This window comes from Equus przewalskii, chromosome 14 (assembly GCF_037783145.1).
Source record: "Equus przewalskii isolate Varuska chromosome 14, EquPr2, whole genome shotgun sequence".
Taxonomy (NCBI): Eukaryota; Metazoa; Chordata; class Mammalia; order Perissodactyla; family Equidae; genus Equus; species Equus przewalskii.
In genome coordinates, this window is record NC_091844.1 from 81654942 (window position 1) to 81672953 (window position 18012).

General features: G+C 47.7%; 1 protein-coding gene across 24 annotated transcripts in view; it reads right to left on the reverse strand.

Moving 5' to 3' along the window:
- Positions 1 to 18012, reverse strand: part of GREB1 (growth regulating estrogen receptor binding 1) — a 140827-nt gene that overhangs the window by 77036 nt on the left and 45779 nt on the right. For 10 of the 24 annotated variants that reach the window (XR_011526732.1, XR_011526734.1, XR_011526735.1 and 7 more), the window contains exon 1: positions 12508 to 12713. The exons of 4 other annotated variants lie outside the window; for them this stretch is intronic. The gene's annotated coding sequence lies outside the window, so the exon portion shown is untranslated. Of the gene's footprint in view, positions 1 to 12507; positions 13101 to 18012 lie in introns of those variants that run through there. 10 more of the 24 variants (XM_070574434.1, XM_070574430.1, XM_070574444.1 and 7 more) reach the window with 8 other exon arrangements.

The window sequence follows — 18012 nt, forward strand, 5'->3', positions numbered from 1 at the left end:
CTCAGAATATTTTACTAGAAATTGGCGCTTAGTCATCCCCAGGTTTCACAGACCCCAGCTTTTCCCCCCGAGATGTGAGCCTGCCTCTGAGAGACCCCGGAGAAAGGATGCTCTATTTTCCTTGAGAATTTCACATTCCCTGCAGAATAGTCCAGGGCCACTTTATGTATGTGCCGGCAGCTGACAGCGCAGTGACCCACAACGCCCAGTCCCCACGTTTCAGGATCACAGCACTCGGGCCCCCTCACCGTCTCAGAGGCAGCCTCGCAGACTCCCCATCACTACCTTTTCTGCTAAAAGCCCAATTATTAACATTCCTCCTTTAAAGTGATTTTTATTTTGTTGTTTCCATTATACAAGTAACGCAGAATTACACCTGGAAATCTGGAAATTACAAAAGAGGGTGGAAAAACAAGAGGAAAATCACCAATATTTACATCCCCCAAGATAACCCTTGTGATTTTTTGGGGGGAGCAGCTTGATGAAGATAGCATTCACATACCACACCGTACCGTTCGCCCACTTAACACAATTCAGGGGTTTTTAGGATATTCACTGCTGCGCAACTGTCACACAATTGATTTTAGACTAGTTTCATCACCCTAAAAAGAAACCTCATACCCTTTAGCCGTTACCCCCCAACCCCTCAATCCTCCAGCCCTAGGCAACTGCTAATTTACTCGCTGTCTCCGTGGCTGTGCCTCCTCTGGAAATGTCATATTAATGGACTCACACGGCGTGTGGTCTGCTGTGACCGGCTTCTTTTCATGAGCATCACGTTTTCAAGGTCCCTCTGTATAGCAGCCTGTGTCGGGACTTCCTTCCTACCATGATATTTTGATTCTTTCCAGACTTAATTCTCTTTAGAACTCGGGGTTAGGAGGGAGATAAGAGATCCTATCCACATAGCCATAATCATTCTAGAATACAATTTTTGATTCTGCCTTTTTCACTTGACATAAGCATTTCACCCAATCCTCTTACAAATGCTTTTAAGACAGTTTTAATGGCTGCATCATCTCCCAGTGAGTGAAGGGGCAGAGGTTTGCGCAGACATTTCTCTCGGATCATACACGCGGTTAAATCTCTATACTTAGTCCTTCCCAAGAACCGGCATTTAAATTTATATTCCTTCCTAATGTTTCTGTTTCATTTTAAATTTAGCTTTTTGTTTATATTTCCCTCTTCCTATTTCCTTTTGGTTTAACTTGTACTTTTACCAAATTTCTTAAGATGACTACTTTCTTGTCATTGTTATTTTCCATCTTACGTCTTTAATAATGAAGACATTTACGGCTGTACATTTTCCTCGGGGCACCTCGTTGCTAGGACACGTAGTTTTACTGTAAAGTGTTCTCCTTTCCACTTCTCTTTAGACAGTTTAGGGTCTCCCTTCTGATCCCCTCTTAGGTCCTCTAACTATCCGGGAGTGTATGTTTAATTTCTAAATAGTCAAGATTTGGGTGAGAAGCGGGGCTAGGCTTATATATTTATTTCTAATTTGTATTAGATTATAATCATCACTGTGTCCTTTAGAAACTCTACTTTTTAAATTTCTTAAGGGTTTCTTTTTGATGGGTACTTGATGGATTTTCACAAATATACCATCAATATGAGAAAAAAGATGTATAAATTCTCTTCAAGAGATGAAAGGAGATGATTTTTCAATTCTTCTATATCCTGGTATATTTCTTGTCTACTATACTGTTAATCTTCAAAGTAATATTTGACATAAACAATAGCACAAGATGCCAGCACTGACGTGACCACAGGACAGTAGTCTCCTGCTTCATTCCTGGGATGTACACCCAGCCACGCTAGTGTGAGTCTGGCTTCACCAGCCGGCACGATCTCGCACATCACTTTGACTTAAGACATACGTAAGAAAGTCCCCTTGTCCTTGCTCTGCCTGGCAGAGCAATTTCAAGATGGGACTGTGGGTGCCCCAAGGAGCTCTGGTTTCCATCCTGAAGATAAAATGGGCCAAGCAGTCACGTTGATTTTCTGCCTCTATTGTAAGGAAGGTCCAGCCTTTCCTCTTCCAACTAAAAGTAAATGGAAACCATTCAACACTTCCTGCTCGTGGCAATAATTCCCGACTGCAGGGCCCCTTGGTCAGCCTCTGCTTACAGCCTGGGGAAATGAGCTGTTGGGAGGATTGCTTCAGGAATTAGCCGCAACAAAAAGAAAGTGCTCCTGAAAAAGAGAGGTCAGCTGGGGGAGCCACCGAATAGCCCGTCAGAGTGGCTCCAGGCCCTCTCATCGGCCTTTTTTCTTGACCTGCTGCATCCTTCAGTAGGTGAATGAGGTGTTACCGGCCACATCTGGGGACACTTGCCTTATTTTCAATTCAGGGTGGTCCGTTTAAAGCTGCCGCCAATTAATAACATCACGAATGCCTCCTACTTCTATAGATCTTTGTCTGCAGAGCTTCACGCACACAGAAAGCAGCTCTAAGTCCGGCCCATTTTACATGGAGCCCCTGCAGAATCATGCTCGGGGACTGAAAGACAGGGCTCGGGGCATCCAGATCCTACCTTCCCAAGGTCCTACTCAGCCCACCTGACAGCTGATGGGCGCCCTGAGCCCAGAGGACTCCACTGGTTAAGGCAAATCAAGGCCTAACACGGACAGGGCAACAAAGAGGAAGAAAGAAAACCAGCGTTCATTGTCCAGCCCCTGCGCGCAAGGCCCTGGGCATGCTCACGTGATTATCACACTTGGCAGCCAGGTGAGGGCTACTGTGGAGCTATTTAAAGATGACAAATGCAAGTCTTGGAGATGATAGGTAACCTGAAGGAACACTTATTAAAAGAAAAGAAATAGAATTGGGGATGAGGGAGGAAGGAGGGGGAGGGGGAGGGAGAGGTGGAAGCACGGCCGGAGAGAAGAAACACACAAGGGACAATGGCATAGACAACTTTCACACTCACAAAAACAGACATTAGGGGGCCAGCCTGGTGGCCGAGTGGTTAAGTTCACGCACTCCGCTTCGGTGGCCCAGGGTTCACCGGTTTGGATCCTGGGCACAGACCTACACACCACTCATCGAGCCATGTGTGGCGGCGTCCCACACAGAAGAACCAGAAGGACTTACAACTAGGATACAACTATGCACTGGGGCTTTGGGAGGAAAAAGAAAACAAACCAGGAAGATTGGCAACAGGTCTTAGCTCAGCACCAATCTCCCTCACCAAAAAACAAACAAACAAAGAAAAAAGACAACCAAAAAGAAAACTGGACATTTTATTTTACAACCCCAAGCAAACATCAAAGCTTTAACGTCTATAAGCAAAGGGTGAGAGAGAAAAGGTACCCTGCTCTCCATCTTATGATGCATTTGAAATCATAATAAGTAATATTGGTAAATACAGATGGGGAGGGAGCACTGAGAACCTTCCGGAAACACTGTGGCCCTTTTGTTAGTCCCATTGGACCACAATCGCGGGGTGTGGGAACTTCCCACTAACAGAGCAGTGCTCTGCCAGACGAGACCACCTGCGAGCTAAGGAGGGTTTGGGATCAGGGGGCAGAGCAAGCTGAGGGGGAGGCCCTGCTGGAGCTCTCTGCCATGTCAGAATCTTGCACTTGTCAGATGGGGAACTAAAGAGCCAGAGGGAGGAGAGCCTGGGTCAGAGCCAAACACGAAAGGCTGAGTCCTCCCAAATGCCTTGTGGAATGAAGGCCACCCCGGTGAAAGGCCTCCTGGGCTGGGCTGTCTCCGGGTGGCCATGACCACCCACTCCCCAGGCACCGTCTCTTTGCTAGATTCCTGCTGCGAGAGACTGCTAGACTTCAGGTGTGCCAGCCGTGGGGATTTCTTCCACACCCTGATGCATCATACTCCACTGCCTGCATCCCAGGGCCTGGTCCAGTTCCTCCCAAAGCTGGTGCATCATGCTCTTCCAACTACAGAATCCAAAGCAGTGCCCGTCACACAGAGATAACAGCCAAACCACAGCATTCACTGTAATGCACAAGGGCCTGGCTGGAGTGGACTAGAGAGAGGAGGTGTGACTCACTGGGCCTTGGTATTCTCATCTGTAAAATGGGCACTTGGAAGAACGGCTTGTTCATCATAGAGAGTTAAAAGAGACAGAGTGCGTGAAAGTGCCTAGCATAGCAGCTGGTCATCAGGGCATGATATTAATTTCCAGCTAAATCTGAACACTTACATGAAAAGATGAGAATTCCAGATCATAAATGATAAGTGACAAATAGTGCTATGGTCCATGAGTGCTACAACATAAGCAGGGTTGGGAGGAATCAGTGAGAACGTGGGCAGCCAAAGGGGCTGGTATTCAAAGTGGGCCAAATAAGAAAGGCAGGATATTTTTGGCAAAAAAAAATTGGGACTAGACTTTGAGAAAGAGACAGAAGAGCACAAAGATATGAAAGCTCCATGAATACAGAAACGCTCCAGGAAAAGGAAATAAGCTCATCTCTCGAGTGGTAAGTGGTTTACGAGATGGCACCATGACAGAATAAAAACAAAATGAAGGGTAAAAATTAGACATTGTTTCAGTAGCCCCTGGAGCTTCAGAACAAGGGATTTATGATGATAAAGGTGATGTCTTAGGCAAGTCAATCGGACAGGGATGTCTGGGGTAAACTTGGAGGGAAGACCTGGGGCAAGAGGCCTGGGGACACTGTTTCAGCTGGACCCTTGGATATCTGCTTGTTTTTAAGAGTGAAGGCCAAAACGTTGCTTGAAAGCTCTGCACATGGGGGTGCAGTTGAATGGCTGGTGGGCCTCACGGGAGGTAATCAGATGTGGGTGTATTTCACCAAATCAACTTCAATCACAGCTCTATGTCAGCTCACAGCCCAGAACCAGCACTTAACCTCCACTGCTCCATGTGACCCCAGAAGCACCTATGACCTGGACCAGATGAAGCAGACTGACCCCAGGTGAATCTAGAGTCACAAAGGTGGGCTATCTCAGCACGCCCCTGATGAGTGACATGCAGGCCATGCCCTTCTCTTCCCGTGGCACCTGTAGGTCAAGCTGTGTCATTTAGAGGACTCAGAAAGAGAAGGAATCTTTAGGTTGAGTTGAAGTTCATTGGAATAAGTGCAGGGCAGAAACTTCAAGGAAGATCAAGGATTATTACAAGTAGGGACAAAGGAAGGTGAAGAGGCTTCCAGTGAAAGGGGACAGATGGCATACACGCATTATCTCTACTCCCTCTAAAACTGCACCAAGAGGACAGTGAGGAATACAGAGGTACAGATATACAAAGACAGAGAGAGAGGAGAGAAAGTAACAGCAGACAAGATATGCCAACAACACTTAGAAGACACAAAGTGGAAGGAGAAGCGGGGCTGGACTTTGAGAGCAAGAACTAAAGCCCCGTCCTGCAACAGGGAGCAGCCTCCTGAGAGGCAGACCAGTCCAAACTCACCACAGAAGCCAGAAAGGGCTCAGGCATCAGGGGCAACAGTGAAAAGGGGAGCTGAAGACCAGGGGTGGGGGGCTTCCTCTCCCTCCTCCTCCCCCGGCCCCCAGCAGCCCCCTTCTCATCTCTGCTGAAGGCTGGAGGTTTACTCAGGAAAAAATAAACCTCGGAGAATGTGGACTCTGGGACACAGCTGACAACAGGCGTGAGACCCAGGACTGAGACCAGGAACTGGCTCCAGGTCTATACACGGTGGCTGAAGTGCCCCACTTCACGTTCCTTCTCCCTATTTGGTTCCCCCAAAATGCTGACACTCGGGCTTGAGGATGGGTAGATATTGACAACTGAGAGTACCCCCAATGTCACAGATCCACATCCAATCACCTCCTGGGAAGTCCACTGTCAACAGCCATATGGGTACATACAGCAATTTTCTGTGCCTGACTCTGAACAACAAGCAGACACCCAAAGACTGTCAGCCTCACAGAGGCTTTTGAGAAACCCTTTAACGAAACAGGTTGAGACCAAAAGAAACAAAGAAAGGAGAGCAAACAAAAGCTGTAAAGGAAAACATCCACCACGATCAATATCCTCAGAGGAAAACGCATCCACAAAGCAAGAACAGAATGCTGTAAAAAGAGAACGTGAACGTGGGGGCAGGGGCGCATGGGGACTCTCTGTTCCTTCCTCTCAATTTTGCTGCGAACCTAAACTGCTCTAATACCATAAAGTCTTTTAAAAAGAAAATGCAAACATTCAGAAAACAAGAATGAACTCTTAAAAACTTTAAACGATAATAGAAATTTAAAGTTTAGTAGAAAGGCTGGAAGACAGAGTTGAAGATAACGACACAAAGGAGAGGAAAGATCAGAAAATTCGAAGATCAATCCATGGGGTTCAATAGGAGTTCCAGGAAAAGAGAGAAAGGAAAGGGAGGGAATGATAGTCCCAAAGAAATAATCTAGAAAAATTTCCAGAACTGAAGGACATAAACTTATGGATTTAAAGGACCCACCTAGTGCCCAGCACAATAAGTGAAAAAGGACACATGGCCAGGCCCATCACCATGACATTTTCGATTACCAGGAATAAAGGGAAGATCCCAAGAACTTCCAGAAAGAAAAACTGAGTGCACTCCAAAGATTAAAATAATCGGAATACTTTGGATTTTCACAACAGTGAAATGTCCTCAAAATTCTGAGGGAAAATGACTTCTTACCTAGAATTGTAGTATATGTATTAGAATAGTATAATAACTTTTTAGACTATGTTCATATTCACATTTATTAAAAACTAAAGGTAACGTTCACAAAATAAATGAAATGCAGGCATAAAAATGAACAGACTTCATACAGAATCTCAGCAGAACGGCAACTGAAGGTCACAGTGGACCAGAGACTAACAGCAGAGGAAGGCCACGTGCAAGCATTTCCACAAGCATCATCTAATTTAATCCTAGCAACAATCCTATCTGGTCATTATTTCTGTCCCTACTTTTCTCCTTATTTTATAGATGAAGAAACTAAGGCTCAGAGAGGTTGGGAGACCTGTCTAACGACACACAGCTGGTGCCTGATCTGGAGCTGAAAGCCCGTCTCCGAAGAATCTCTTCCATGAAATGTAGCGTTAAGAAGTTTAAACTGCAGACTATAAAAATCTCAGACATGCTCAGCTGAAGGGTTATAAATCTGTATTATCATTACCTTCGAGGGCTCTTTCGAGTAATGACAAGACATTTCGCAGTTTTACAGAAAGCTGTGGCATTCCTCCAGACTTCTAAAGGACCACGCTAGGAAGTCAGCCTCACTAAGCGTGAGACACACAACCGAAACCAGACTTCCCCGTGGGTAAGCGTTCTCATCGTTACTCTGGGAGCCCGTACAGTCCTGCAGTTATTCATGGAGGACATTCTGTCTGCACTCGCAGACACATGACAGACCTCCTCAAGTCCCTGTCATAGTACTTGTACATTCCAGCATGATCTCCAAAGTGAGCACAGAAAGTATCAAAACTTCTGTTTGTCTGTTTTACCTAATCATTTTATTCTTCAGTATTTGTTCTATAATGGAAATAAAGTATAGTATACACTTCAGTCCATATATGCAACTTATAAACCAATAAACCATATATAGAGAGAGACAGAGAGAGAATATGAGTTCAAATGGAAGAAGAAGAAAACCAACATTTGCTTAGATTCCACACAAATGTGACAGAAGCGTTATCTTCGTTCTACAGACAAGGAGACTATCTGGGATTTGAAAGCATTTACTGTCTTCATTATTCTTTGAACAGCGTAAACTCCAAGATCATCTTCAGTAAAAATCAAAATCACAGTTCCCATTTATTAGGGCCACTTTCTGCAATGCTTCTCAGGTCTGCATTGGTTATTTTACTTCTTCTCATCACAGCCCGAAAGCACACGTAGCGAGGTTCTCATGTGACACATTAGGAAACTGAGGCAGAATGGGATTAAGGGATTTGTCCAAAGTCACACATTTGGGACAATTTTAGAATGTCTGATAACGTGAACCTACGTTTTCAGTGAAGATGGTGACTTCGGAAAAGGAAGTGTTTTTTAAAGCTGTTGCATTTCTTTTAATGATGTCCCCTTGTCCAGCCATGCTAAAACTTTTGGTTAGAAAAAGGATTGTCCTGGGTCTTAATGGTGCTTTACCAAAAAGGGGGGCTGCCGTGCAAGAAAACAAAGCCTCAGGAAAGAAAAAGATGCATTTCTAGCCAGACAAAGAGAACCAAGAGCATTCTCAGAATCTTCCTGAAGACGGGTCTGCACGAGGGAGGAGAGCAAGCAGCCCACTGAGGCTTCCAGAGGCAGGCCGAACAAACGAGCAGGCGGCGGGTTGGGCCTGGACAGCGTCCGCCTCTCCATCAGCTGCACTGGCCCTTCCCAGCAGACTACAGCAGGAGCCTCCGGACGCCAGCCCAAAGAACATTCTCGCTCTGGCCTCCCCTTGAAGTGACCTTTTCCCTTTTCTTTTTTTAAGAATAGACTATCAAAAGGTTTGCCCGAGAGGCAGCAAGTCCCTTTATCTTAAAAGGCGCACAGACACTTGCTGGGGAACCTGAGGGCCGTGTGTCCAGCTCGACTCTGGGCCACTCCTCCTCCTGTTCCTTTCGGAGCACCTTCCACTTCGCCTTTTCTCAGTCAAGCCACGAGGTGCCTCTGCCTGAGCCCAGGGCCCCGATTTGTCAACAGCAGTGACCGAGCTCCCGGAACGGGCTAGAACTCGCTTCCTAAGGTAACACCCAGCTCTGCGTACCTCTGGTGCTGCACACTCCTCATTGTACTCGTAAAAATAAAGCCATCGGGCCCCCTGCTGCTCACTCGCCAGATCCAGCTCTTCCCCTCCCGCAGAGATCTCAGCTAATTCAGGGTCACAAACACCTGGTTTCCTTGAAATGCCCAGGGGCACGCACTGTTGGCCTCAGTCCCTGTAGGGAGACTGAGGCCCACAGTGCACTGAGAATAAGCACTTCGGTTCTCAGTCCTGCATCCAGCTAGACCAAAACCAGCAGGCCTCTCAGAGACGGCCTTGCAGGTCCCTTTAAGTTACAAGATAAGACACCTCTCAGTAAAGCTGGACTTTACCAACTTCAAACAATTTTTCAAAATTGGGCCTTGCAAAGTGTTCATAATCTGCCTGCTACAGTGATAAAAGCATGTACTTTGGAATAAGACCACCAGGGACTTAATTCATGGTTATGCTTCTTTCAAGCTGTGTGGCCTTGAGCAAGTTGCCTAACCTCTCTGGACCTCCATTTCCTCATTTGTAAAATGAGGATAAGAAGCACCTTCCAGAGTTGTAGTGAGGGCTAAATGAACCAACGTATGTAGGTTGGTTGGCACACAGATGTTAATAAATTCTAGTTTCCTCTCTACAATTGGAATTAAGTGCTCATAATTCTAATTTCTAGATGCTAACTAGAGGTCCTGACTTCAGTGGATTCATTGTACTGCCTTGTGAATAAACTGGCTTCCTTTAGGACTCCAAGTGAAACGTGCCTATCCAAGTAGATATCATTTCCACGTTTCTTATCCCCCTTGCTCTCAAGACTTGAAGCTCCTTGATGGCAGGAAATTTTGTAGTCACCTCTTTACTTCCCATGGTGCCTGGGACACTGCAGGCCCCTGGAAAATGATTCCTAAAAGGAGGGAGAGGGAAAGAGAGAGACCACCTGTTTGAGGTTTTAGTGAGGACTATACAGACCTGGGGCATGGTCCCATCTGAAAGCATTCAGATGCCGAACTTAAAGCCTCATAAACATATCTGAGGTTTTCATTTAGGTCCCAGGATGCCATTGCTGTTACGATTCCAGAAAACTCATTAGCTGGTGGCCCCCGCCCCAGGTATTACCTGAACACACCTTACTGTTTTCCCTTCCCAGCAGGGTCAGGGGAGCCCCTCCTATGGGCATCGAAGGACCAGATGTGCACGTCTGCTCTGTCCTCGTGAACACACTGCTGCTCGCGGGGCCTGCGTGGGCCTGCTCTCCCTTCAGCTCACACTGAAGCCCAATTCATGGCTCCCTCTTCTGCCCACCTCCATCCCCCCAGTACTTTGCTCGCACAACCATGGGCTCCGGATTTTCCCCAGAAAGCTCTTCCAGGCTTTGAACCGCTGGAGGCAGCAACCAAGCTCGCTCTTCTCTCCATCCCCCTGGAGCCGGGACAGTTTCTTTTAGAGAGAGAATCTGGCAGGGGAATGGCTGTGGACTCGGCTAATGATCCCAGGCTTGACCTCCACCCAGGCCACCCCAGGCTCGAAGAAGAGACACAGCTGGAGGCCTTCAGGGTCTCAGGACCAAGTTCAGAAGGCTGGGTCTGTCCTAAGCCGCAGACTGACAGCTTCTGGCCTGTTCCATGCCTCTGTGAAAAACAGAGAACTTTCCTCCTCCAGAGTCATGGTTTTGCTTTAAACAAAGTTAAATGCTTAAATAATCAAATTTGGATACATGGAAGAAATATTTCATTTCCACTTGGAGCTAAGGGGGAAAGTGAAATCGACAGAGCCCTGAGCGGAAGAAACTCACAGGTGGGTAGGACATGCGGGTAAACGAGACAGCGCAAAATACAGGGGATCGTCCTTTGCCAGGATCTCGGCAAGAAGGTAGCTTCAAAGGAAACAGAGGAAGGAGTGGAAGCTTCCGTCTTAGGCCAACCTCAGAGGGCCTCCTGGAAGAGCTGAATCTGGAACGATGAACATAGGTCTGCAGCTGAAAAGAACGGGCAGATGGTGGACAGTGCTCCCAGGCCTGACCCAGGGAAGACACCCTTGTGCGACTGGGGAACACAGGTCCTTGCAGAGGCTGGAGCATAAGGCGGACGTGTGGGAGCCGGGTAGAAGGGTGGCGAGGGGCCAGTTCCGACTGAGCCCTGCTAACATGTTTAGAATCAGCCCTGCAGAGCCAGGAAAGGACATTACACAGGCCTGGTTAGATGGTATTTGACAGAAGTCACCTAGGCTTCCTAAGGAGGGGCCTGCAGGCAAAGACTGCCATACGCTGCGCCTCAAAGAGGGCACAAGGAAAGACGCGCTCTCTGCGGAGGATGAAGCAGAGGACGGAGTCTGGACGACTGCAGGCTTTAGAAAGAGGAGGAAGTCAGCGGTGTTGTCCTTGCAATGCAGAAAACAGGGGCAGCTGTGCGTCCCGTCCAGGCGTCAGGGGGCGGGGCTCAGATCCTCCAGCCATCCCCCTGCTTGCTGGTGGTTCCCTCCCAAACATCTGTGGCGCCCCCTCTGTACAAAGCCTCTCATGGTCTGTTACCCCTTGCCTTTGTCCTCCTCTCACCCTCGGCTGGAGAAGTGACCATGGCAGAGAAGAAAGAAGCTGTGCTCTGGAGTCGAAGGCTGGAGTTCAAGTCTACGAGACAGAAACCTCTCCAAGGCTGCCTGCCAGGCCTCTCTCTTGCTTTCGCCATCTGCCTCCATCCTGAATCGTGTCCAAAACACACCCGCAGTCCTCAGACCCTCCAACCCGAGGCTGCCTCTCCTGTGGGGAGACGGCCGCCCCCAACATCCCTGCAGACCTTTCAGGGCCTTACAGGAAGGTGACCGACGCTGCCCCGGCCAGCCACAGTGGGTGAAACAGCCCAACCCAAAGTCTTACCCCAAACTCTAGCTCAGATCTGAGCTTCCTCTGACAACCTCCCTCCAGCAAAAGTTAAGAATCCTTCAGCCAACACACAAGGATGGCAACTTATCTGTGGTGAGTCCAAAGTTTCAAAAAAACAAAACTAACAAAAGCAAAGTGCTCCCAAGACTGAGTTTGCAGCCTCATTCTGTAATCTCCAGCAGCGCGCAGGGGCCCCCAGTGAAGGATGGGAATGGAGGTGCTCCAGTAGTGTAGGGATAGTCGGCCGGAATATACGATGTGGCCATAAACACATTCAGACTGCAGAATGGTCGCCTATAAACTCTTTGACGGTCCTCCCGGCAGGAAACGGCATTCTGATGTAGATTTCCCCGATTTTCCCCAGAGGAACTCATAAACGCCACAGGTGTTGTTTAAGGAAGAAAAGCCGGCTCAGGGCTTGACTTCTGTCTAATCTGCCTCCCTCCAGCTGAGACGGTCCTGCCCACAGCCGCCGCCCAACCTCGCCACCGCGGCCGACATCTGTTCACAGTGTCAGACAGTGCTTCCTCCGAGGAAGCCCTCAAGCTCTCTCAAATGCTACAGAGCAAGCAGCCGTGTCCCCTCCAGCTGCAGTGAGAACTGAATGGGAGGGGAGCACCTTCACAATAAAGCCAGGGAAGAGGAAACTACTGAAAAACTCCCTAGAACCAAGCAGGCAGGATGCGAGAAGTGCTGGCATCTCCTTAGCACGTCAGTTAGGACTATACTCCCCACCACTCCTGTGTCTACCTTCTGCAAAACTAACCCTTTCAGATACCATTTCAAATGATAAAAATGAGGTAATTCATTAAGCGGATTCACTCGGTTTATTGCTCCCCTGCACCTTACGAAAAGTGAATGCCTTGACACTGTCACCCTGCTTAACACAGGCCAATGCCATCTTTATAATCAGCGAAAAGCCAGCGAACCCTCTCCCACCCCAAAATCTCTGCTCTCAAAGTCAAATGCACCGTACCTTACAAAAAGCTGGTCATCTCAGGCAGCCCATAAACCATCCAGCCCAGAGCAGGCTAAACCCAGCGAGGAAGAGCGCTGGCAGAGGCTCCCCGCCTCCCAGGGCTGTGGCTTTGATCGCGTGGGGAGTCCTTAATGCTACTGAGAACCATGCCAAGGGCTGGGTCAGCCTGACACCCGGGTTCCTGGGCCTCTGCCCAGGGAAGCAGAGGCGGCCAGGCCAGCCAGGGCAAAGGTTTCGACACCAGTATCTGCTCTCGGGACTACAACAACAACCAGGGGAAAAAAATCAGCAGCAGACCGTCCAAGGTGCTGGAGCTCCATCTGCCCAGGCTCCTGCTGGGTCAGACGGCAGATGCCATGGTTTTCCGTCTTCTTAGCACTGAAGTGTTTTGCTGGGTCAGAGTGCTCTCCACGCAGGTACATACCAATCTGTCGGTGGAACCACCAGCAGTTAAACCGAGTCCTTTTAAACAACATGAAAGTTTTGTACTTGGAGTGGAACCACGTATTCTCGCACAGAGAACGAAAGGTCAGGGAAGAGCACCGGCTTTGCCACAGGAAACGGGCAGCCGGGGCTACGGCCGGAGGACCAGAGGGGTGGCGTTGACCCACAGGAGCACGTGCCCCGTGAAGAAGCCTCCTCCAGAACACCAAGGCTCACCCCAACCAGGAAAACCCCCCTGGGAGGCAGAGGCACGGTCTTAAACTTCTTTTATTTACATCATTTCTGCCACTGTGGGAATCATGGCAACACCAGCTCAGGCCCAGAGCTTCCTACACATCCCTAGGCAATGACCCTACAAATCTGAGAGTCCTACTCAAATCCTAATTGACAGAGGACAGAAAAGAAATGATGGGAGCCCATGTCATAGTGATAAATACCTTTAACTTTGATTTTTACCTTCTTGCCAGGGTCTTTTATTTGCATGCAAAGATGACAGGATAGGACCCAGCGGTTTCCGTGTCATCTACCTTTTGTGACAAGGGCCAAGAGCTGGATTATTCCTGTTGGTGCCCCAGTGGACAGAGTTCTCACCTGTCTCCAGACCCAGTCCCCAAAAGCACCAGGGGCTCAGGGTGGAAGGAAGAACCCCATGTCACAGACCTATTCCTTCCCCGGCTCAGCGGTGTCTCCCCAGCAAGGACCGGTGGAGACCCCACCCGTCCCCACACCTCCACAGCAAGGGCAGGGCAGCGCCCCCTGGTGGCTCTGCTTGAGTGAGGCTCCGGGAGTTGAAGCAAACCCCTGGACCCAGGGCTTCCCTGGTGGGGAAGCAAATCAGGTCAGAGGAGGACCCCTGGGGACTGCAGAGGAGGTGACCGCACAGGGAGTGCCCGCCGCCTTCTGCCACTCAAGCACTGTCTGTAATGGCGGGAAACTGGACACGACAGAAACGCCCAGACAGACAGAAAGGAACGCTGCATGCAGTCTCCAATATCCACATGCACGGAGGCTACGTGCATGGAGGGGTCTTAAACAATGCAGATATACTCAGGATGTAAACTTCAACAAGAAAAAGATTTTAAAATTGTTAAAGAAATATCTAGAGAGAAACACATATATTCATATACGTAATATAATATATATGATATTTTACTATGTATAGATAGAGAGAAAGAGGGAGAGAGAGAAAGCAGCAGAGTTTTTAAGAGGATGGGCTCTGGGCCCAGGCATGGGTTTGAATCTTGACTTATTGGATGTTAGACATTGAACAACTTACTCAACCTTAATGTGCCTCAGTTTCCCCAAACTGAAAAAGGGATCAAAGTATCTGTTTCTTGGGGTTGTTCTGTGGATTCCATGAATTAATATACATAGGGTGCTTAGAACAGTGAATGACACATAGATAATATTTACTATATAGGCCGTAATAATAGTAGCAATTATTATCATTACTAAGCTTTCAACCTGTAAATAAATAAACTAAATACATAAAAGATTGGAAAAAAATGTCTACAGTGGTTACCTCTAGGTCAAATAATTCAAGATCTTTTTATGCTTCTTTAATCATTTCTATAATTTGCTTTTTTAACTGACATAAGTTGTCATCAGCACGAGGAGAAAATTAGCAAAAAAGAATTTGCCTTCATTACGTCTGAATTATAATACACTTGAACTGACTACACTCTCCCATCACTGTCGAAATAGGCTTTTGACGTGACAGTAACACAGAGATGCCTAAAGAGGAGAGGCTCACAGCAATGTCAGCTCCCTGGGGGTGTTTGTGGTGTGAGTCTCCCTTGTGAATGTGGATCTGCAAATCTATGCTCAATGCCAACACAGCTCCTTGCCAGAAATGCCTGTCTTCTAGTCCATATCAAATGCTTTCTCCCCCTGGCCAAATCCCATCCCCATCAAATAGGACAAGCAGAGACACAGTCACCATGCCAGCAGCCAGCAGCCAGCACTGGAGACTGTGACGCGTGGCTTTATTTTCCTTTCTGACCACAGAGGCTAGAAGTGATGTCCTTCAAAAAGCAGAAAAGTCTCTACCTGTCCAACAAAGTGTTCGAGAGACCATGATAACCACCATTAACAAATAAATAGGCCCTGGATTCTACAAAATCTTCCCCTGAGAGTTTTCCTATCACCTTAGATCTGTTTTACTCGTATAAACTGTGAGGGGTTGTACTGCCACAGCTGCTGAATGCTGTCTGCTCAAAGTTTCCACTCACTCTGCATCTTATCACACCTCCCGTTCTTTGTCCATTCTGTGTTCCATCTGCCTGGAAAGCCCTTACCCCTCATTTGTGATGTGAACTCCTACTCATCCTTCAAAACCCAGTTCAAGCATCTCTTCTACTGTGTGGTGCCCCTGACCTCCCTAAACAGACCTAAGCACCTCGACCTTTGTTCAGATTTAACAAATTTCCAGAAGCCAGACTAGAGGGAGGACTTAGGACCGATGCAGGTGAAGGGCACTGTGGTATGGTGCGCACTTAGAGGAGGCCGATTGGCCCTACGGAAACCCAAAGACTCAGGACTCTGGCATGTGTCGGGGGAGCGAGAAGCAGCACTGAAAACAGGAGACTTCTTTGAAATACAGTATAGAGAGCTCTGGGCCCCTCCAGCTCCCACCCTATGGCCACAGGCGGAATACCAGGGCAAAACACACGAATCAACTAACTAGAATCAAGAAGAGAACTAGGGCTGCTCATGTAGATCTAGTCTGGCATCCAGAAGGCTCCAGAATACCAGCTGGTTCTGTCCTAACACCCAAAAAGCAATACCTGTCAGTCCCCACCCTCCACCTGTGGACACCAAGCTACCAGTCGACTTTCTCATTCTCAAACACACATGAAAATCCAAGGGTCACCTGGCACTTAAGAAGGACTGAAGCATGAAAAGAACCCCCTGGAGAAGAAAAGACACTAAAGCAACCAGAGAAAAGCCAGGGACACATAGAGAATGTTTCGGAAAAACAACGCTAATGACTAACCTCAGAGAGATTGGAGGCTACACTTTGTCACCCAGCCCATTCACTGAGACACTCAAAAATCACAAAGGAGGAGCCCTCAGAGGTGACTCAGTCCATCCTCTGGCTTTAGAGCTGAGGGACTGTCTTAGTCCATTCAGGCTGCTATACCATAGCCTGGTGGCTTAAACAACAAATATTTACTTCTCACAATTCTGGAGGCTGAGGAGGCCAAGATGAAGCCAGTGTCAGCATCAGTGTCTGCTGAGGACCCGTTTCCTGGTTCAGAGCCCAGGACTTCTCACTGTGTCCTCACCTGGTGGAAGGGGCAAGGGAGCTCTCTGGGGTCTCTTTCATAAGGGCACTAATCCCATTCCTGAGGGTTCCACCCTCATGACTTAGTCACCTCCAAAAGGCCCACCTCCTAATACCATCACCTGGGGGGTTAGGTTTCAACATACGAATTTGGGAAGTGGGGACACGAACATCCACTCTATTTTAGGGACCCATGGCTAAACTAGGGAGCTGAGTGGAAAGGCTGTGGGTATGAAAGCCACACGTATTTCGATACGTAAGAGTTCTGGATATTCTGTTATGTTGTTCCCATATACAATCAGTCTGCTATAACACTTGTCTTTAAACTACAGATTTGTACCAACGGATCGATATATTACAGAACAATTTAAACACTTTATGAATTTTGTGTGTGCTTAGGAGTGATTTCCTCTGCAAGAAACCCTAAGGTGAACGCAGAAAAATGGTGCCCAGGTAAACTGAGCAGCTTAGACACACACACAACACACACACACTCACACACACACATGCACATACACACATCTACCAGCTACCTCGGATCACTGCGTGTGTTACGAACCACGCCCATCCATATCCAATGTTAGAACTTTCCATAAGATTCCACATCGCCCTCCTTCCTCTGCTTCACAATAACTCACAAGCCACAACCCTTCCGAAGCCCACTTCCACATGCAAAACTTCTTTTCATTTATCTCGCACTTCACGGTAAGTTCCTATTTATTGCAGTATTTATGTATTTCTTTACCATTCGGCATACGTAAAACTGTGCCTCCCTTTTTTACTAGGTTTTTATCTTGTTTTTTTCAATGCGTCATTGATAAGGTTTTGAGTGCTGTGCCCCAACCCCATTTTTCCCATGAATCCTATGGTTTTGACTGTGCCATTTTGCATGAGGCAGTCTTTTTAAAGAACACGCATGCCAAGTTACAGCAGAACTGACTGCATGACTGTATTTCCTCATGCAAACTACACTTTCAGGAGGTCCTCTGACGCTTGAAAAACAAAAATACAACAAAGGGCATGATGTGCCGATTCTGGTTTGGAAAATTTGGTCACCACCACCGAATTGCACACCGGTCACTCCCAGCGCATGATTTCTGGCTACCCCCAAACCTGCACCTCCCGCTGGGCTTTCTCCCCACACTGACTGAGCAAGAATCTCCTCCTGGGATCGAGTCTGTTATTAGGTTTTGTTAGTATAAGAGAAATGTGCATATCATCCTTTTTTTTCCCATCAGATACAAAATAAAATTCCAAACATGAACAATGAAATCTCCTTTCTCGGCTTTTGTCTACGGGAAAGCAGCCGAGTTTCAGGGACGCTGCGGAGCTGATGCCCCAGTTCCCATCCCCGCCCCTCACCCTCCTGTTAGCTGTGTGACCTTGGGCAGGCTCCAGAACTCTGAGCTCTTAGTTTCCTCTTCCATAAACAGAGATAACAAGGCTGACTTCAAAGGGGTTTTGTGAGGATTAAATAAGATAACGTAGTATTTAGCACAGCAGCTGGCACTTAGTAAGTGTTTTTCCATTCATCTTTCTTTGACGACTAGTCAGGCCGATCTCTTTGCTGGTCACAAACATATTCTGCATCCATGTCTTGTGTTATTTGCCAACATTGAAATCCTCTCCCCTGCCTCATCACTACTAGAATTTGGAGCTTAAAAATTGTCAAAGTGAGTAACTGGGAGATACAAAGCCTCTTAATTTGGGGGCCAACTCTTTGGGCCCATATCGGCCACATTCTCTCCTTCTGCCTTCCCTTCATTCGCCTG